The 17247-nt window shown below is 48.0% G+C and overlaps 10 non-coding genes across 10 annotated transcripts; all 10 read right to left on the bottom strand.

The window, feature by feature from the left end:
* Window positions 1-1283: 1283 nt before the first annotated feature.
* trnas-aga (transfer RNA serine (anticodon AGA)) lies at window positions 1284-1365 on the bottom strand. Its single transcript has one exon. It is a non-coding gene; the product is annotated as a tRNA-Ser (tRNA).
* A 917-nt stretch (window positions 1366-2282) lies between these two features.
* On the bottom strand, window positions 2283-2355 carry trnaf-gaa (transfer RNA phenylalanine (anticodon GAA)). The gene has a single exon. It is a non-coding gene; the product is annotated as a tRNA-Phe (tRNA).
* Window positions 2356-4248: 1893 nt separating this feature from the next.
* Window positions 4249-4330, bottom strand: trnas-aga (transfer RNA serine (anticodon AGA)). The gene has a single exon. It is a non-coding gene; the product is annotated as a tRNA-Ser (tRNA).
* A 917-nt stretch (window positions 4331-5247) lies between these two features.
* On the bottom strand, window positions 5248-5320 carry trnaf-gaa (transfer RNA phenylalanine (anticodon GAA)). The gene has a single exon. It is a non-coding gene; the product is annotated as a tRNA-Phe (tRNA).
* Window positions 5321-9702: 4382 nt separating this feature from the next.
* Window positions 9703-9784, bottom strand: trnas-aga (transfer RNA serine (anticodon AGA)). Its single transcript has one exon. It is a non-coding gene; the product is annotated as a tRNA-Ser (tRNA).
* A 917-nt stretch (window positions 9785-10701) lies between these two features.
* trnaf-gaa (transfer RNA phenylalanine (anticodon GAA)) lies at window positions 10702-10774 on the bottom strand. Its single transcript has one exon. It is a non-coding gene; the product is annotated as a tRNA-Phe (tRNA).
* Window positions 10775-11530: 756 nt separating this feature from the next.
* Window positions 11531-11603, bottom strand: trnaf-gaa (transfer RNA phenylalanine (anticodon GAA)). The gene has a single exon. It is a non-coding gene; the product is annotated as a tRNA-Phe (tRNA).
* A 2078-nt stretch (window positions 11604-13681) lies between these two features.
* On the bottom strand, window positions 13682-13763 carry trnas-aga (transfer RNA serine (anticodon AGA)). The gene has a single exon. It is a non-coding gene; the product is annotated as a tRNA-Ser (tRNA).
* A 917-nt stretch (window positions 13764-14680) lies between these two features.
* On the bottom strand, window positions 14681-14753 carry trnaf-gaa (transfer RNA phenylalanine (anticodon GAA)). The gene has a single exon. It is a non-coding gene; the product is annotated as a tRNA-Phe (tRNA).
* A 756-nt stretch (window positions 14754-15509) lies between these two features.
* Window positions 15510-15582, bottom strand: trnaf-gaa (transfer RNA phenylalanine (anticodon GAA)). Its single transcript has one exon. It is a non-coding gene; the product is annotated as a tRNA-Phe (tRNA).
* Between the last annotated feature and the right edge of the window lie 1665 nt (window positions 15583-17247).

The following is a 17247-nucleotide window of genomic DNA, read 5'->3' as shown; positions in this document are numbered from 1 at the left end:
TCAGCTGCAAAGGTGGTTCTCTGCTTTTTCCAGTGCAGGCAATTTCACCTAGATCTCTATTGTAACAGGCGTCCTTACACCATGACTGAAAAGGATTTAATTGATTCCCTGACATGTTTTTGGTCTGATGACTTCCCATGGATCGCCACCATCAGTGATGTCTTGACACCAAGAGTGCCCCCAAAACTGTACGTTGTCGGCAGTATTTGATGCACGGGGAAACCCCAATGGATTAGTTCATCGCCTTAACCACTCATCCACAACAACTTGTAACAGAGCTGGTCTAGTGTTCCGCGACCAGGACAAAAACCACATTGGACCTCTTGTAGCAGAGGTTCGACCAACTGTTGTACCCTTCTCTCCAGCACCCTGGAATAGACTTTCCCAGGGAGGCTGAGGAGTGTGTTGCTTTGTCCGGCTCCTTTTGAGTGTCCGCTGTTGTCAGCGAACAGTTTTTTTCCTGATCAGGGCACCACTTTAGGTTGTGTGGATGATTGGTCTTCAGCGCCAGATTAAGACTCTTTTCTCTCAGAAGGCACTGCTTGAAATCCCACAGCTGACATTTTCCTGGTCATGTCCATTGTCTTCGACTGGAATGATGTGGCAGCAAAGGACTGTCAGATTGTACAACACAGCTGAGCCCTTCAAGAAGAAGTCAGTGCTCATGAGAGTCAGAGTTCATGTGAGAAGGTCCTTTCAGCAAAGGCCAGGATTTGAACTTGTGAGTGGTATTGCAGCTCACGGTTTTGGGTGATCTCACATGAATTCCCATGAATCCCCTGACATGTTTTTGGTCTGATGACTTCCCCTGGGAAAGTCTATTCCAGGGTGCTGGGATCTCACATGAATTCCCATGAATCCCCTGACACGTTTTTGGTCTGATGACTTCCCATGGATCGCCACCATCAGTGATGTCTTGACACCAAGAGTGCCCCCAAAACTGTACGTTGTCGGCAGGATTTGATGTGCGGGGAAACCCCAATGGATTAGTTCATCGAGTCCTTTCAGCAAAGGCCTTCTCAAACTATTTGCCAAGTCAGGACGTAAAGAGGGACTGTGCTGAAACCCGGGACCTTTAGATCTTCAGTCTAATGCTCTCCCAACTGAGCTATTTCAGCTGCGAAGGTGGTTCTCTGCTTTTTCCATCTCTATTGTAACAGGTGTCCTTACACCATGACTGAAAAGGATTTTATTGATTCCCTGACATGTTTTTGGTCTGAGGATTTGCCATGGATCGCCACCGTCAGTGAAGTCTTGGCACCACGAGTGGCCCCAAAACTGCACGTTGTCGGCAGGATTTGAACCTGCGCGGGGAACCCCCAATGGATTTCTAGTCCACCGCCTTAACCACTCGGCCACAACAACTTGCAAAGAACCGTACCGATTATACCGTTATTTTTCAGTTGAAATGCAAGGGACCTTCAGTCAGCAACCATGAAGATCCAGGCAATTTCCTAACCACTCGGCCACAACAAATTGTCACAGATGCAGAACCTCACAGATTCTGCCGTTGTATATCAGTCGAAATGCAATAGAAAGTGTTTGCCAATTTTATGAGCAACCATGAGACTTGACAACTTGTGAGTGGTATTGCAGCTCACGGTTTTGGGGGATCTCACATGAATTCCCATGAATCCCCTGACACGTTTTCGGTCTGATGACTCCCCATGCATCGCCACCATCAGTGATGTCTTGACACCAAGAGTGCCCCCAAAACTGTATGTTGTCGGCAGGATTTGATGCACGGGGAAACCCCAATGGATTAGTTCATCGCCTTAACCACTCAGCCACAACAACTTGTCACAGAACTGGTCTAGTGTTCCGCGACCAGGACAAAAACCACATTGGACCTCTTGTAGCAGAGGTTCGACCAACAGTTGTACCCTTCTCTCCAGCACCCTGGAATAGACTTTCCCAGGGAGGCTGAGGAGTGTGTTGCTTTGTCCAGCTCCTTTTGAGTGTCCTCCATTGTCAGCGAACCTCACAAGGTCACAGTTTTTTCCTGAACAGGGCACCACTTTAGGTTGTGTGGATGATTGGTCTTCAGCGCCAGATTAAGACTCTTTTCTCTCAGAAGGCACTGCTTGAAATCCCACAGCTGGCATTTTCCTGGTCATGTCCATTGTCCTCGATGTGGCAGCAAAGGACTGTCAGATTGTACAACACAGCTGAGCCCTTCAAAAAGAAGTCAGTGCTCATGAAAGTCGGAGTTCATGTGAGAAGGTCCTTTCAGCAAAGGCCTTCTCAGACTATTAGCCAAGTCAGGACGTAAAGAGGGACTGTGCTGAAACCCGGGATTGAACCAGGGACCTTTAGATCTTCAGTCTAACGCTCTCCCAACTGAGCTATTTCAGCGGCGAAGGTGGTTCTCTCCTTTTTCTCTCCCTGTCTTGACACCAAGAGTGCCCCCAAAACTGTACGTTGTCGGCAGTATTTGATGCACGGGGAAACCCCAATGGATTAGTTCATCGCCTTAACCACTCATCCACAACAACTTGTAACAGAGCTGGTCTAGTGTTCCGCGACCAGGACAAAAACCACATTGGACCTCTTGTAGCAGAGGTTCGACCAACAGTTGTACCCTTCTCTCCAGCACCCTGGAATAGACTTTCCCAGGGAGGCTGAGGAGTGTGTTGCTTTGTCCAGCTCCTTTTGAGTGTCCTCCATTGTCAGCGAACCTCACAAGGTCACAGTATTTTCCTGAACAGGGCACCACTTTAGGTTGTGTGGATGATTGGTCTTCAGCGCCAGATTAAGACTCTTTTCTCTCAGAAGGCACTGCTTGAAATCCCACAGCTGGCATTTTCCTGGTCATGTCCATTGTCCTCGATGGGAATGATGTGGCAGCAAAGGACTGTCAGATTGTACAACACAGCTGAGCCCTTCAAAAAGAAGTCAGTGCTCATGAAAGTCGGAGTTCATGTGAGAAGGTCCTTTCAGCAAAGGCCTTCTCAGACTATTTGCCAAGTCAGGATGTAAAGAGGGACTGTGCTGAAACCCGGGATTGAACCAGGGACCTTTATATCTTCAGTCTAACACTCTCCCAACTGAGCTATTTCAGCTGCAAAGGTGGTTCTCTGCTTTTTCCAGTGCAGGCAATTTCACCTAGATCTCTATTGTAACAGGCGTCCTTACACCATGACTGAAAAGGATTTAATTGATTCCCTGACATGTTTTTGGTCTGATGACTTCCCATGGATCGCCACCATCAGTGATGTCTTGACACCAAGAGTGCCCCCAAAACTGTACGTTGTCGGCAGTATTTGATGCACGGGGAAACCCCAATGGATTAGTTCATCGCCTTAACCACTGTTGTACCCTTCTCTCCAGCACCCTGGAATAGACTTTCCCAGGGAGGCTGAGGAGTGTGTTGCTTTGTCCGGCTCCTTTTGAGTGTCCGCTGTTGTCAGCGAACAGTTTTTTTCCTGATCAGGGCACCACTTTAGGTTGTGTGGATGATTGGTCTTCAGCGCCAGATTAAGACTCTTTTCTCTCAGAAGGCACTGCTTGAAATCCCACAGCTGACATTTTCCTGGTCATGTCCATTGTCTTCGACTGGAATGATGTGGCAGCAAAGGACTGTCAGATTGTACAACACAGCTGAGCCCTTCAAGAAGAAGTCAGTGCTCATGAGAGTCAGAGTTCATGTGAGAAGGTCCTTTCAGCAAAGGCCAGGATTTGAACTTGTGAGTGGTATTGCAGCTCACGGTTTTGGGTGATCTCACATGAATTCCCATGAATCCCCTGACATGTTTTTGGTCTGATGACTTCCCCTGGGAAAGTCTATTCCAGGGTGCTGGGATCTCACATGAATTCCCATGAATCCCCTGACACGTTTTTGGTCTGATGACTTCCCATGGATCGCCACCATCAGTGATGTCTTGACACCAAGAGTGCCCCCAAAACTGTACGTTGTCGGCAGGATTTGATGTGCGGGGAAACCCCAATGGATTAGTTCATCGAGTCCTTTCAGCAAAGGCCTTCTCAAACTATTTGCCAAGTCAGGACGTAAAGAGGGACTGTGCTGAAACCCGGGACCTTTAGATCTTCAGTCTAATGCTCTCCCAACTGAGCTATTTCAGCTGCGAAGGTGGTTCTCTGCTTTTTCCATCTCTATTGTAACAGGTGTCCTTACACCATGACTGAAAAGGATTTAATTGATTCCCTGACATGTTTTTGGTCTGAGGATTTGCCATGGATCGCCACCGTCAGTGAAGTCTTGGCACCACGAGTGGCCCCAAAACTGCACGTTGTCGGCAGGATTTGAACCTGCGCAGGGAACCCCCAATGGATTTCTAGTCCACCGCCTTAACCACTCGGCCACAACAACTTGCAAAGAACCGTACCGATTATACCGTTATTTTTCAGTTGAAATGCAAGGGACCTTCAGTCAGCAACCATGAAGATCCAGGCAATTTCCTAACCACTCGGCCACAACAAATTGTCACAGATGCAGAACCTCACAGATTCTGCCGTTGTATATCAGTCGAAATGCAATAGAAAGTGTTTGCCAATTTTATGAGCAACCATGAGACTTGACAACTTGTGAGTGGTATTGCAGCTCACGGTTTTGGGGGATCTCACATGAATTCCCATGAATCCCCTGACACGTTTTCGGTCTGATGACTCCCCATGCATCGCCACCATCAGTGATGTCTTGACACCAAGAGTGCCCCCAAAACTGTATGTTGTCGGCAGGATTTGATGCACGGGGAAACCCCAATGGATTAGTTCATCGCCTTAACCACTCAGCCACAACAACTTGTCACAGAACTGGTCTAGTGTTCCGCGACCAGGACAAAAAACACATTGGACCTCTTGTAGCAGAGGTTCGACCAACAGTTGTACCCTTCTCTCCAGCACCCTGGAATAGACTTTCCCAGGGAGGCTGAGGAGTGTGTTGCTTTGTCCAGCTCCTTTTGAGTGTCCTCCATTGTCAGCGAACCTCACAAGGTCACAGTTTTTTCCTGAACAGGGCACCACTTTAGGTTGTGTGGATGATTGGTCTTCAGCGCCAGATTAAGACTCTTTTCTCTCAGAAGGCACTGCTTGAAATCCCACAGCTGGCATTTTCCTGGTCATGTCCATTGTCCTCGATGTGGCAGCAAAGGACTGTCAGATTGTACAACACAGCTGAGCCCTTCAAAAAGAAGTCAGTGCTCATGAAAGTCGGAGTTCATGTGAGAAGGTCCTTTCAGCAAAGGCCTTCTCAGACTATTAGCCAAGTCAGGACGTAAAGAGGGACTGTGCTGAAACCCGGGATTGAACCAGGGACCTTTAGATCTTCAGTCTAACGCTCTCCCAACTGAGCTATTTCAGCGGCGAAGGTGGTTCTCTCCTTTTTCGAGTGCAGGCAATTTCACCTAGATCTCTATTGTAACAGGCGTCCTTATACCATGACTGAAAAGGATTTAATTGATTCCCTGACATGTTTTTGGTCTGATGACTTCCCATGGATCGCCACCATCAGTGATGTCTTGACACCAAGAGTGCCCCCAAAACTGTACGTTGTCGGCAGTATTTGATGCACGGGGAAACCCCAATGGATTAGTTCATCGCCTTAACCACTCATCCACAGCAACTTGTAACAGAGCTGGTCTAGTGTTCCGCGACCAGGACAAAAACCACATTGGACCTCTTGTAGCAGAGGTTCGACCAACAGTTGTACCCTTCTCTCCAGCACCCTGGAATAGACTTTCCCAGGGAGGCTGATGAGTGTGTTGCTTTGTCCAGCTCCTTTTGAGTGTCCTCCATTGTCAGCGAACCTCACAAGGTCACAGTTTTTTCCTGAACAGGGCACCACTTTAGGTTGTGTGGATGATTGGTCTTCAGCGCCAGATTAAGACTCTTTTCTCTCAGAAGGCACTTCTTGAAATCCCACAGCTGGCATTTTCCTGGTCATGTCCATTGTCCTCGATGGGAATGATGTGGCAGCAAAGGACTGTCAGATTGTACAACACAGCTGAGCCCTTCAAAAAGAAGTCAGTGCTCATGAAAGTCGGAGTTCATGTGAGAAGGTCCTTTCAGCAAAGGCCTTCTCAGACTATTTGCCAAGTCAGGATGTAAAGAGGGACTGTGCTGAAACCCGGAATTGAACCAGGGACCTTTAGATCTTCAGTCTAACGCTCTCCCAACTGACCTATTTCAGCTGCGAAGGTGGTTCTCTGCTTTTTCTAGTGCAGGCAATTTCACCTAGAGCTCTATTGTAACAGGCGTCCTTACACCATGACTGAAAAGGATTTAATGGATTCCCTGACATGTTTTTGGTCTGATGACTTCCCATGGATCGCCACCATCAGTGATGTCTTGACACCAAGAGTGCCCCCAAAACTGTACGTTGTCGGCAGTATTTGATGCACGGGGAAACCCCAATGGATTAGTTCATCGCCTTAACCACTCATCCACAACAACTTGTAACAGAGCTGGTCTAGTGTTCCGCGACCAGGACAAAAACCACATTGGACCTCTTGTAGCAGAGGTTCGACCAACTGCTGTACCCTTCTCTCCAGCACCCTGGAATAGACTTTCCCAGGGAGGCTGAGGAGTGTGTTGCTTTGTCCGGCTCCTTTTGAGTGTCCGCTGTTGTCAGCGAACCTCACAAGGTCACAGTTTTTTTCCTGATCAGGGCACCACTTTAGGTTGTGTGGATGATTGGTCTTCAGCGCCAGATTAAGACTCTTTTCTCTCAGAAGGCACTGCTTGAAATCCCACAGCTGGCATTTTCCTGGTCATGTCCATTGTCTTCGACTGGAATGATGTGGCAGCAAAGGACTGTCAGATTGTACAACACAGCTGAGCCCTTCAAAAAGAAGTCAGTGCTCATGAAAGTCGGAGTTCATGTGACTATTAGCCAAGTCAGGATGTAAAGAGGGACTGTGCTGAAACCCGGGATTGAACCAGGGACCTTTAGATCTTCAGTCTAACACTCTCCCAACTGAGCTATTTCAGCTGCAAAGGTGGTTCTCTGCTTTTTCCAGTGCAGGCAATTTCACCTAGATCTCTATTGTAACAGGCGTCCTTACACCATGACTGAAAAGGATTTAATTGATTCCCTGACATGTTTTTGGTCTGATGACTTCCCATGGATCGCCACCATCAGTGATGTCTTGACACCAAGAGTGCCCCCAAAACTGTACGTTGTCGGCAGTATTTGATGCACGGGGAAACCCCAATGGATTAGTTCATCGCCTTAACCACTCATCCACAACAACTTGTAACAGAGCTGGTCTAGTGTTCCGCGACCAGGACAAAAACCACATTGGACCTCTTGTAGCAGAGGTTCGACCAACTGTTGTACCCTTCTCTCCAGCACCCTGGAATAGACTTTCCCAGGGAGGCTGAGGAGTGTGTTGCTTTGTCCGGCTCCTTTTGAGTGTCCGCTGTTGTCAGCGAACAGTTTTTTTCCTGATCAGGGCACCACTTTAGGTTGTGTGGATGATTGGTCTTCAGCGCCAGATTAAGACTCTTTTCTCTCAGAAGGCACTGCTTGAAATCCCACAGCTGACATTTTCCTGGTCATGTCCATTGTCTTCGACTGGAATGATGTGGCAGCAAAGGACTGTCAGATTGTACAACACAGCTGAGCCCTTCAAGAAGAAGTCAGTGCTCATGAGAGTCAGAGTTCATGTGAGAAGGTCCTTTCAGCAAAGGCCAGGATTTGAACTTGTGAGTGGTATTGCAGCTCACGGTTTTGGGTGATCTCACATGAATTCCCATGAATCCCCTGACATGTTTTTGGTCTGATGACTTCCCCTGGGAAAGTCTATTCCAGGGTGCTGGGATCTCACATGAATTCCCATGAATCCCCTGACACGTTTTTGGTCTGATGACTTCCCATGGATCGCCACCATCAGTGATGTCTTGACACCAAGAGTGCCCCCAAAACTGTACGTTGTCGGCAGGATTTGATGTGCGGGGAAACCCCAATGGATTAGTTCATCCACAACAACTTGTAACAGAGCTGGTCTAGTGTTCCGCGACCAGGACAAAAACCACATTGGACCTCTTGTAGCAGAGGTTCGACCAACAGTTGTACCCTTCTCTCCAGCACCCTGGAATAGACTTTCCCAGGGAGGCTGAGGAGTGTGTTGCTTTGTCCAGCTCCTTTTGAGTGTCCTCCATTGTCAGCGAACCTCACAAGGTCACAGTATTTTCCTGAACAGGGCACCACTTTAGGTTGTGTGGATGATTGGTCTTCAGCGCCAGATTAAGACTCTTTTCTCTCAGAAGGCACTGCTTGAAATCCCACAGCTGGCATTTTCCTGGTCATGTCCATTGTCCTCGATGGGAATGATGTGGCAGCAAAGGACTGTCAGATTGTACAACACAGCTGAGCCCTTCAAAAAGAAGTCAGTGCTCATGAAAGTCGGAGTTCATGTGAGAAGGTCCTTTCAGCAAAGGCCTTCTCAGACTATTTGCCAAGTCAGGATGTAAAGAGGGACTGTGCTGAAACCCGGGATTGAACCAGGGACCTTTATATCTTCAGTCTAACACTCTCCCAACTGAGCTATTTCAGCTGCAAAGGTGGTTCTCTGCTTTTTCCAGTGCAGGCAATTTCACCTAGATCTCTATTGTAACAGGCGTCCTTACACCATGACTGAAAAGGATTTAATTGATTCCCTGACATGTTTTTGGTCTGATGACTTCCCATGGATCGCCACCATCAGTGATGTCTTGACACCAAGAGTGCCCCCAAAACTGTACGTTGTCGGCAGTATTTGATGCACGGGGAAACCCCAATGGATTAGTTCATCGCCTTAACCACTGTTGTACCCTTCTCTCCAGCACCCTGGAATAGACTTTCCCAGGGAGGCTGAGGAGTGTGTTGCTTTGTCCGGCTCCTTTTGAGTGTCCGCTGTTGTCAGCGAACAGTTTTTTTCCTGATCAGGGCACCACTTTAGGTTGTGTGGATGATTGGTCTTCAGCGCCAGATTAAGACTCTTTTCTCTCAGAAGGCACTGCTTGAAATCCCACAGCTGACATTTTCCTGGTCATGTCCATTGTCTTCGACTGGAATGATGTGGCAGCAAAGGACTGTCAGATTGTACAACACAGCTGAGCCCTTCAAGAAGAAGTCAGTGCTCATGAGAGTCAGAGTTCATGTGAGAAGGTCCTTTCAGCAAAGGCCAGGATTTGAACTTGTGAGTGGTATTGCAGCTCACGGTTTTGGGTGATCTCACATGAATTCCCATGAATCCCCTGACATGTTTTTGGTCTGATGACTTCCCCTGGGAAAGTCTATTCCAGGGTGCTGGGATCTCACATGAATTCCCATGAATCCCCTGACACGTTTTTGGTCTGATGACTTCCCATGGATCGCCACCATCAGTGATGTCTTGACACCAAGAGTGCCCCCAAAACTGTACGTTGTCGGCAGGATTTGATGTGCGGGGAAACCCCAATGGATTAGTTCATCGAGTCCTTTCAGCAAAGGCCTTCTCAAACTATTTGCCAAGTCAGGACGTAAAGAGGGACTGTGCTGAAACCCGGGACCTTTAGATCTTCAGTCTAATGCTCTCCCAACTGAGCTATTTCAGCTGCGAAGGTGGTTCTCTGCTTTTTCCATCTCTATTGTAACAGGTGTCCTTACACCATGACTGAAAAGGATTTAATTGATTCCCTGACATGTTTTTGGTCTGAGGATTTGCCATGGATCGCCACCGTCAGTGAAGTCTTGGCACCACGAGTGGCCCCAAAACTGCACGTTGTCGGCAGGATTTGAACCTGCGCAGGGAACCCCCAATGGATTTCTAGTCCACCGCCTTAACCACTCGGCCACAACAACTTGCAAAGAACCGTACCGATTATACCGTTATTTTTCAGTTGAAATGCAAGGGACCTTCAGTCAGCAACCATGAAGATCCAGGCAATTTCCTAACCACTCGGCCACAACAAATTGTCACAGATGCAGAACCTCACAGATTCTGCCGTTGTATATCAGTCGAAATGCAATAGAAAGTGTTTGCCAATTTTATGAGCAACCATGAGACTTGACAACTTGTGAGTGGTATTGCAGCTCACGGTTTTGGGGGATCTCACATGAATTCCCATGAATCCCCTGACACGTTTTCGGTCTGATGACTCCCCATGCATCGCCACCATCAGTGATGTCTTGACACCAAGAGTGCCCCCAAAACTGTATGTTGTCGGCAGGATTTGATGCACGGGGAAACCCCAATGGATTAGTTCATCGCCTTAACCACTCAGCCACAACAACTTGTCACAGAACTGGTCTAGTGTTCCGCGACCAGGACAAAAAACACATTGGACCTCTTGTAGCAGAGGTTCGACCAACAGTTGTACCCTTCTCTCCAGCACCCTGGAATAGACTTTCCCAGGGAGGCTGAGGAGTGTGTTGCTTTGTCCAGCTCCTTTTGAGTGTCCTCCATTGTCAGCGAACCTCACAAGGTCACAGTTTTTTCCTGAACAGGGCACCACTTTAGGTTGTGTGGATGATTGGTCTTCAGCGCCAGATTAAGACTCTTTTCTCTCAGAAGGCACTGCTTGAAATCCCACAGCTGGCATTTTCCTGGTCATGTCCATTGTCCTCGATGTGGCAGCAAAGGACTGTCAGATTGTACAACACAGCTGAGCCCTTCAAAAAGAAGTCAGTGCTCATGAAAGTCGGAGTTCATGTGAGAAGGTCCTTTCAGCAAAGGCCTTCTCAGACTATTAGCCAAGTCAGGACGTAAAGAGGGACTGTGCTGAAACCCGGGATTGAACCAGGGACCTTTAGATCTTCAGTCTAACGCTCTCCCAACTGAGCTATTTCAGCGGCGAAGGTGGTTCTCTCCTTTTTCGAGTGCAGGCAATTTCACCTAGATCTCTATTGTAACAGGCATCCTTATACCATGACTGAAAAGGATTTAATTGATTCCCTGACATGTTTTTGGTCTGATGACTTCCCATGGATCGCCACCATCAGTGATGTCTTGACACCAAGAGTGCCCCCAAAACTGTACGTTGTCGGCAGTATTTGATGCACGGGGAAACCCCAATGGATTAGTTCATCGCCTTAACCACTCATCCACAGCAACTTGTAACAGAGCTGGTCTAGTGTTCCGCGACCAGGACAAAAACCACATTGGACCTCTTGTAGCAGAGGTTCGACCAACAGTTGTACCCTTCTCTCCAGCACCCTGGAATAGACTTTCCCAGGGAGGCTGATGAGTGTGTTGCTTTGTCCAGCTCCTTTTGAGTGTCCTCCATTGTCAGCGAACCTCACAAGGTCACAGTTTTTTCCTGAACAGGGCACCACTTTAGGTTGTGTGGATGATTGGTCTTCAGCGCCAGATTAAGACTCTTTTCTCTCAGAAGGCACTTCTTGAAATCCCACAGCTGGCATTTTCCTGGTCATGTCCATTGTCCTCGATGGGAATGATGTGGCAGCAAAGGACTGTCAGATTGTACAACACAGCTGAGCCCTTCAAAAAGAAGTCAGTGCTCATGAAAGTCGGAGTTCATGTGAGAAGGTCCTTTCAGCAAAGGCCTTCTCAGACTATTTGCCAAGTCAGGATGTAAAGAGGGACTGTGCTGAAACCCGGAATTGAACCAGGGACCTTTAGATCTTCAGTCTAACGCTCTCCCAACTGAGCTATTTCAGCTGCGAAGGTGGTTCTCTGCTTTTTCTAGTGCAGGCAATTTCACCTAGAGCTCTATTGTAACAGGCGTCCTTACACCATGACTGAAAAGGATTTAATGGATTCCCTGACATGTTTTTGGTCTGATGACTTCCCATGGATCGCCACCATCAGTGATGTCTTGACACCAAGAGTGCCCCCAAAACTGTACGTTGTCGGCAGTATTTGATGCACGGGGAAACCCCAATGGATTAGTTCATCGCCTTAACCACTCATCCACAACAACTTGTAACAGAGCTGGTCTAGTGTTCCGCGACCAGGACAAAAACCACATTGGACCTCTTGTAGCAGAGGTTCGACCAACTGCTGTACCCTTCTCTCCAGCACCCTGGAATAGACTTTCCCAGGGAGGCTGAGGAGTGTGTTGCTTTGTCCGGCTCCTTTTGAGTGTCCGCTGTTGTCAGCGAACCTCACAAGGTCACAGTTTTTTTCCTGATCAGGGCACCACTTTAGGTTGTGTGGATGATTGGTCTTCAGCGCCAGATTAAGACTCTTTTCTCTCAGAAGGCACTGCTTGAAATCCCACAGCTGGCATTTTCCTGGTCATGTCCATTGTCTTCGACTGGAATGATGTGGCAGCAAAGGACTGTCAGATTGTACAACACAGCTGAGCCCTTCAAAAAGAAGTCAGTGCTCATGAAAGTCGGAGTTCATGTGACTATTAGCCAAGTCAGGATGTAAAGAGGGACTGTGCTGAAACCCGGGATTGAACCAGGGACCTTTAGATCTTCAGTCTAACACTCTCCCAACTGAGCTATTTCAGCTGCAAAGGTGGTTCTCTGCTTTTTCCAGTGCAGGCAATTTCACCTAGATCTCTATTGTAACAGGCGTCCTTACACCATGACTGAAAAGGATTTAATTGATTCCCTGACATGTTTTTGGTCTGATGACTTCCCATGGATCGCCACCATCAGTGATGTCTTGACACCAAGAGTGCCCCCAAAACTGTACGTTGTCGGCAGTATTTGATGCACGGGGAAACCCCAATGGATTAGTTCATCGCCTTAACCACTCATCCACAACAACTTGTAACAGAGCTGGTCTAGTGTTCCGCGACCAGGACAAAAACCACATTGGACCTCTTGTAGCAGAGGTTCGACCAACTGTTGTACCCTTCTCTCCAGCACCCTGGAATAGACTTTCCCAGGGAGGCTGAGGAGTGTGTTGCTTTGTCCGGCTCCTTTTGAGTGTCCGCTGTTGTCAGCGAACAGTTTTTTTCCTGATCAGGGCACCACTTTAGGTTGTGTGGATGATTGGTCTTCAGCGCCAGATTAAGACTCTTTTCTCTCAGAAGGCACTGCTTGAAATCCCACAGCTGGCATTTTCCTGGTCATGTCCATTGTCTTCGACTGGAATGATGTGGCAGCAAAGGACTGTCAGATTGTACAACACAGCTGAGCCCTTCAAGAAGAAGTCAGTGCTCATGAGAGTCAGAGTTCATGTGAGAAGGTCCTTTCAGCAAAGGCCAGGATTTGAACTTGTGAGTGGTATTGCAGCTCACGGTTTTGGGTGATCTCACATGAATTCCCATGAATCCCCTGACATGTTTTTGGTCTGATGACTTCCCCTGGGAAAGTCTATTCCAGGGTGCTGGGATCTCACATGAATTCCCATGAATCCCCTGACACGTTTTTGGTCTGATGACTTCCCATGGATCGCCACCATCAGTGATGTCTTGACACCAAGAGTGCCCCCAAAACTGTACGTTGTCGGCAGGATTTGATGTGCGGGGAAACCCCAATGGATTAGTTCATCGAGTCCTTTCAGCAAAGGCCTTCTCAAACTATTTGCCAAGTCAGGACGTAAAGAGGGACTGTGCTGAAACCCGGGACCTTTAGATCTTCAGTCTAATGCTCTCCCAACTGAGCTATTTCAGCTGCGAAGGTGGTTCTCTGCTTTTTCCATCTCTATTGTAACAGGTGTCCTTACACCATGACTGAAAAGGATTTAATTGATTCCCTGACATGTTTTTGGTCTGAGGATTTGCCATGGATCGCCACCGTCAGTGAAGTCTTGGCACCACGAGTGGCCCCAAAACTGCACGTTGTCGGCAGGATTTGAACCTGCGCGGGGAACCCCCAATGGATTTCTAGTCCACCGCCTTAACCACTCGGCCACAACAACTTGCAAAGAACCGTACCGATTATACCGTTATTTTTCAGTTGAAATGCAAGGGACCTTCAGTCAGCAACCATGAAGATCCAGGCAATTTCCTAACCACTCGGCCACAACAAATTGTCACAGATGCAGAACCTCACAGATTCTGCCGTTGTATATCAGTCGAAATGCAATAGAAAGTGTTTGCCAATTTTATGAGCAACCATGAGACTTGACAACTTGTGAGTGGTATTGCAGCTCACGGTTTTGGGGGATCTCACATGAATTCCCATGAATCCCCTGACACGTTTTCGGTCTGATGACTCCCCATGCATCGCCACCATCAGTGATGTCTTGACACCAAGAGTGCCCCCAAAACTGTATGTTGTCGGCAGGATTTGATGCACGGGGAAACCCCAATGGATTAGTTCATCGCCTTAACCACTCAGCCACAACAACTTGTCACAGAACTGGTCTAGTGTTCCGCGACCAGGACAAAAACCACATTGGACCTCTTGTAGCAGAGGTTCGACCAACAGTTGTACCCTTCTCTCCAGCACCCTGGAATAGACTTTCCCAGGGAGGCTGAGGAGTGTGTTGCTTTGTCCAGCTCCTTTTGAGTGTCCTCCATTGTCAGCGAACCTCACAAGGTCACAGTTTTTTCCTGAACAGGGCACCACTTTAGGTTGTGTGGATGATTGGTCTTCAGCGCCAGATTAAGACTCTTTTCTCTCAGAAGGCACTGCTTGAAATCCCACAGCTGGCATTTTCCTGGTCATGTCCATTGTCCTCGATGTGGCAGCAAAGGACTGTCAGATTGTACAACACAGCTGAGCCCTTCAAAAAGAAGTCAGTGCTCATGAAAGTCGGAGTTCATGTGAGAAGGTCCTTTCAGCAAAGGCCTTCTCAGACTATTAGCCAAGTCAGGACGTAAAGAGGGACTGTGCTGAAACCCGGGATTGAACCAGGGACCTTTAGATCTTCAGTCTAACGCTCTCCCAACTGAGCTATTTCAGCTGCGAAGGTGGTTCTCTCCTTTTTCGAGTGCAGGCAATTTCACCTAGATCTCTATTGTAACAGGCGTCCTTATACCATGACTGAAAAGGATTTAATTGATTCCCTGACATGTTTTTGGTCTGATGACTTCCCATGGATCGCCACCATCAGTGATGTCTTGACACCAAGAGTGCCCCCAAAACTGTACGTTGTCGGCAGTATTTGATGCACGGGGAAACCCCAATGGATTAGTTCATCGCCTTAACCACTCATCCACAGCAACTTGTAACAGAGCTGGTCTAGTGTTCCGCGACCAGGACAAAAACCACATTGGACCTCTTGTAGCAGAGGTTCGACCAACAGTTGTACCCTTCTCTCCAGCACCCTGGAATAGACTTTCCCAGGGAGGCTGAGGAGTGTGTTGCTTTGTCCAGCTCCTTTTGAGTGTCCTCCATTGTCAGCGAACCTCACAAGGTCACAGTATTTTCCTGAACAGGGCACCACTTTAGGTTGTGTGGATGATTGGTCTTCAGCGCCAGATTAAGACTCTTTTCTCTCAGAAGGCACTGCTTGAAATCCCACAGCTGGCATTTTCCTGGTCATGTCCATTGTCCTCGATGGGAATGATGTGGCAGCAAAGGACTGTCAGATTGTACAACACAGCTGAGCCCTTCAAAAAGAAGTCAGTGCTCATGAAAGTCGGAGTTCATGTGAGAAGGTCCTTTCAGCAAAGGCCTTCTCAGACTATTTGCCAAGTCAGGATGTAAAGAGGGACTGTGCTGAAACCCGGAATTGAACCAGGGACCTTTAGATCTTCAGTCTAACGCTCTCCCAACTGAGCTATTTCAGCTGCGAAGGTGGTTCTCTGCTTTTTCTAGTGCAGGCAATTTCACCTAGAGCTCTATTGTAACAGGCGTCCTTACACCATGACTGAAAAGGATTTAATGGATTCCCTGACATGTTTTTGGTCTGATGACTTCCCATGGATCGCCACCATCAGTGATGTCTTGACACCAAGAGTGCCCCCAAAACTGTACGTTGTCGGCAGTATTTGATGCACGGGGAAACCCCAATGGATTAGTTCATCGCCTTAACCACTCATCCACAACAACTTGTAACAGAGCTGGTCTAGTGTTCCGCGACCAGGACAAAAACCACATTGGACCTCTTGTAGCAGAGGTTCGACCAACTGCTGTACCCTTCTCTCCAGCACCCTGGAATAGACTTTCCCAGGGAGGCTGAGGAGTGTGTTGCTTTGTCCGGCTCCTTTTGAGTGTCCGCTGTTGTCAGCGAACCTCACAAGGTCACAGTTTTTTTCCTGATCAGGGCACCACTTTAGGTTGTGTGGATGATTGGTCTTCAGCGCCAGATTAAGACTCTTTTCTCTCAGAAGGCACTGCTTGAAATCCCACAGCTGGCATTTTCCTGGTCATGTCCATTGTCTTCGACTGGAATGATGTGGCAGCAAAGGACTGTCAGATTGTACAACACAGCTGAGCCCTTCAAAAAGAAGTCAGTGCTCATGAAAGTCGGAGTTCATGTGACTATTAGCCAAGTCAGGATGTAAAGAGGGACTGTGCTGAAACCCGGGATTGAACCAGGGACCTTTAGATCTTCAGTCTAACACTCTCCCAACTGAGCTATTTCAGCTGCAAAGGTGGTTCTCTGCTTTTTCCAGTGCAGGCAATTTCACCTAGATCTCTATTGTAACAGGCGTCCTTACACCATGACTGAAAAGGATTTAATTGATTCCCTGACATGTTTTTGGTCTGATGACTTCCCATGGATCGCCACCATCAGTGATGTCTTGACACCAAGAGTGCCCCCAAAACTGTACGTTGTCGGCAGTATTTGATGCACGGGGAAACCCCAATGGATTAGTTCATCGCCTTAACCACTCATCCACAACAACTTGTAACAGAGCTGGTCTAGTGTTCCGCGACCAGGACAAAAACCACATTGGACCTCTTGTAGCAGAGGTTCGACCAACTGTTGTACCCTTCTCTCCAGCACCCTGGAATAGACTTTCCCAGGGAGGCTGAGGAGTGTGTTGCTTTGTCCGGCTCCTTTTGAGTGTCCGCTGTTGTCAGCGAACAGTTTTTTTCCTGATCAGGGCACCACTTTAGGTTGTGTGGATGATTGGTCTTCAGCGCCAGATTAAGACTCTTTTCTCTCAGAAGGCACTGCTTGAAATCCCACAGCTGGCATTTTCCTGGTCATGTCCATTGTCTTCGACTGGAATGATGTGGCAGCAAAGGACTGTCAGATTGTACAACACAGCTGAGCCCTTCAAGAAGAAGTCAGTGCTCATGAGAGTCAGAGTTCATGTGAGAAGGTCCTTTCAGCAAAGGCCAGGATTTGAACTTGTGAGTGGTATTGCAGCTCACGGTTTTGGGTGATCTCACATGAATTCCCATGAATCCCCTGACATGTTTTTGGTCTGATGACTTCCCCTGGGAAAATCTATTCCAGGGTGCTGGGATCTCACATGAATTCCCATGAATCCCCTGACACG

Source organism: Doryrhamphus excisus, linkage group LG11, assembly GCF_037039965.1.
Source record: "Doryrhamphus excisus strain RoL-2023G ecotype Guam linkage group LG11, RoL_Dexc_Guam_v1.1, whole genome shotgun sequence".
Lineage (NCBI taxonomy): Eukaryota > Metazoa > Chordata > Actinopteri > Syngnathiformes > Syngnathidae > Doryrhamphus > Doryrhamphus excisus.
Note: the sequence above shows the minus strand (reverse complement) of the source record. Positions and strands in the feature narration are given on the sequence as shown.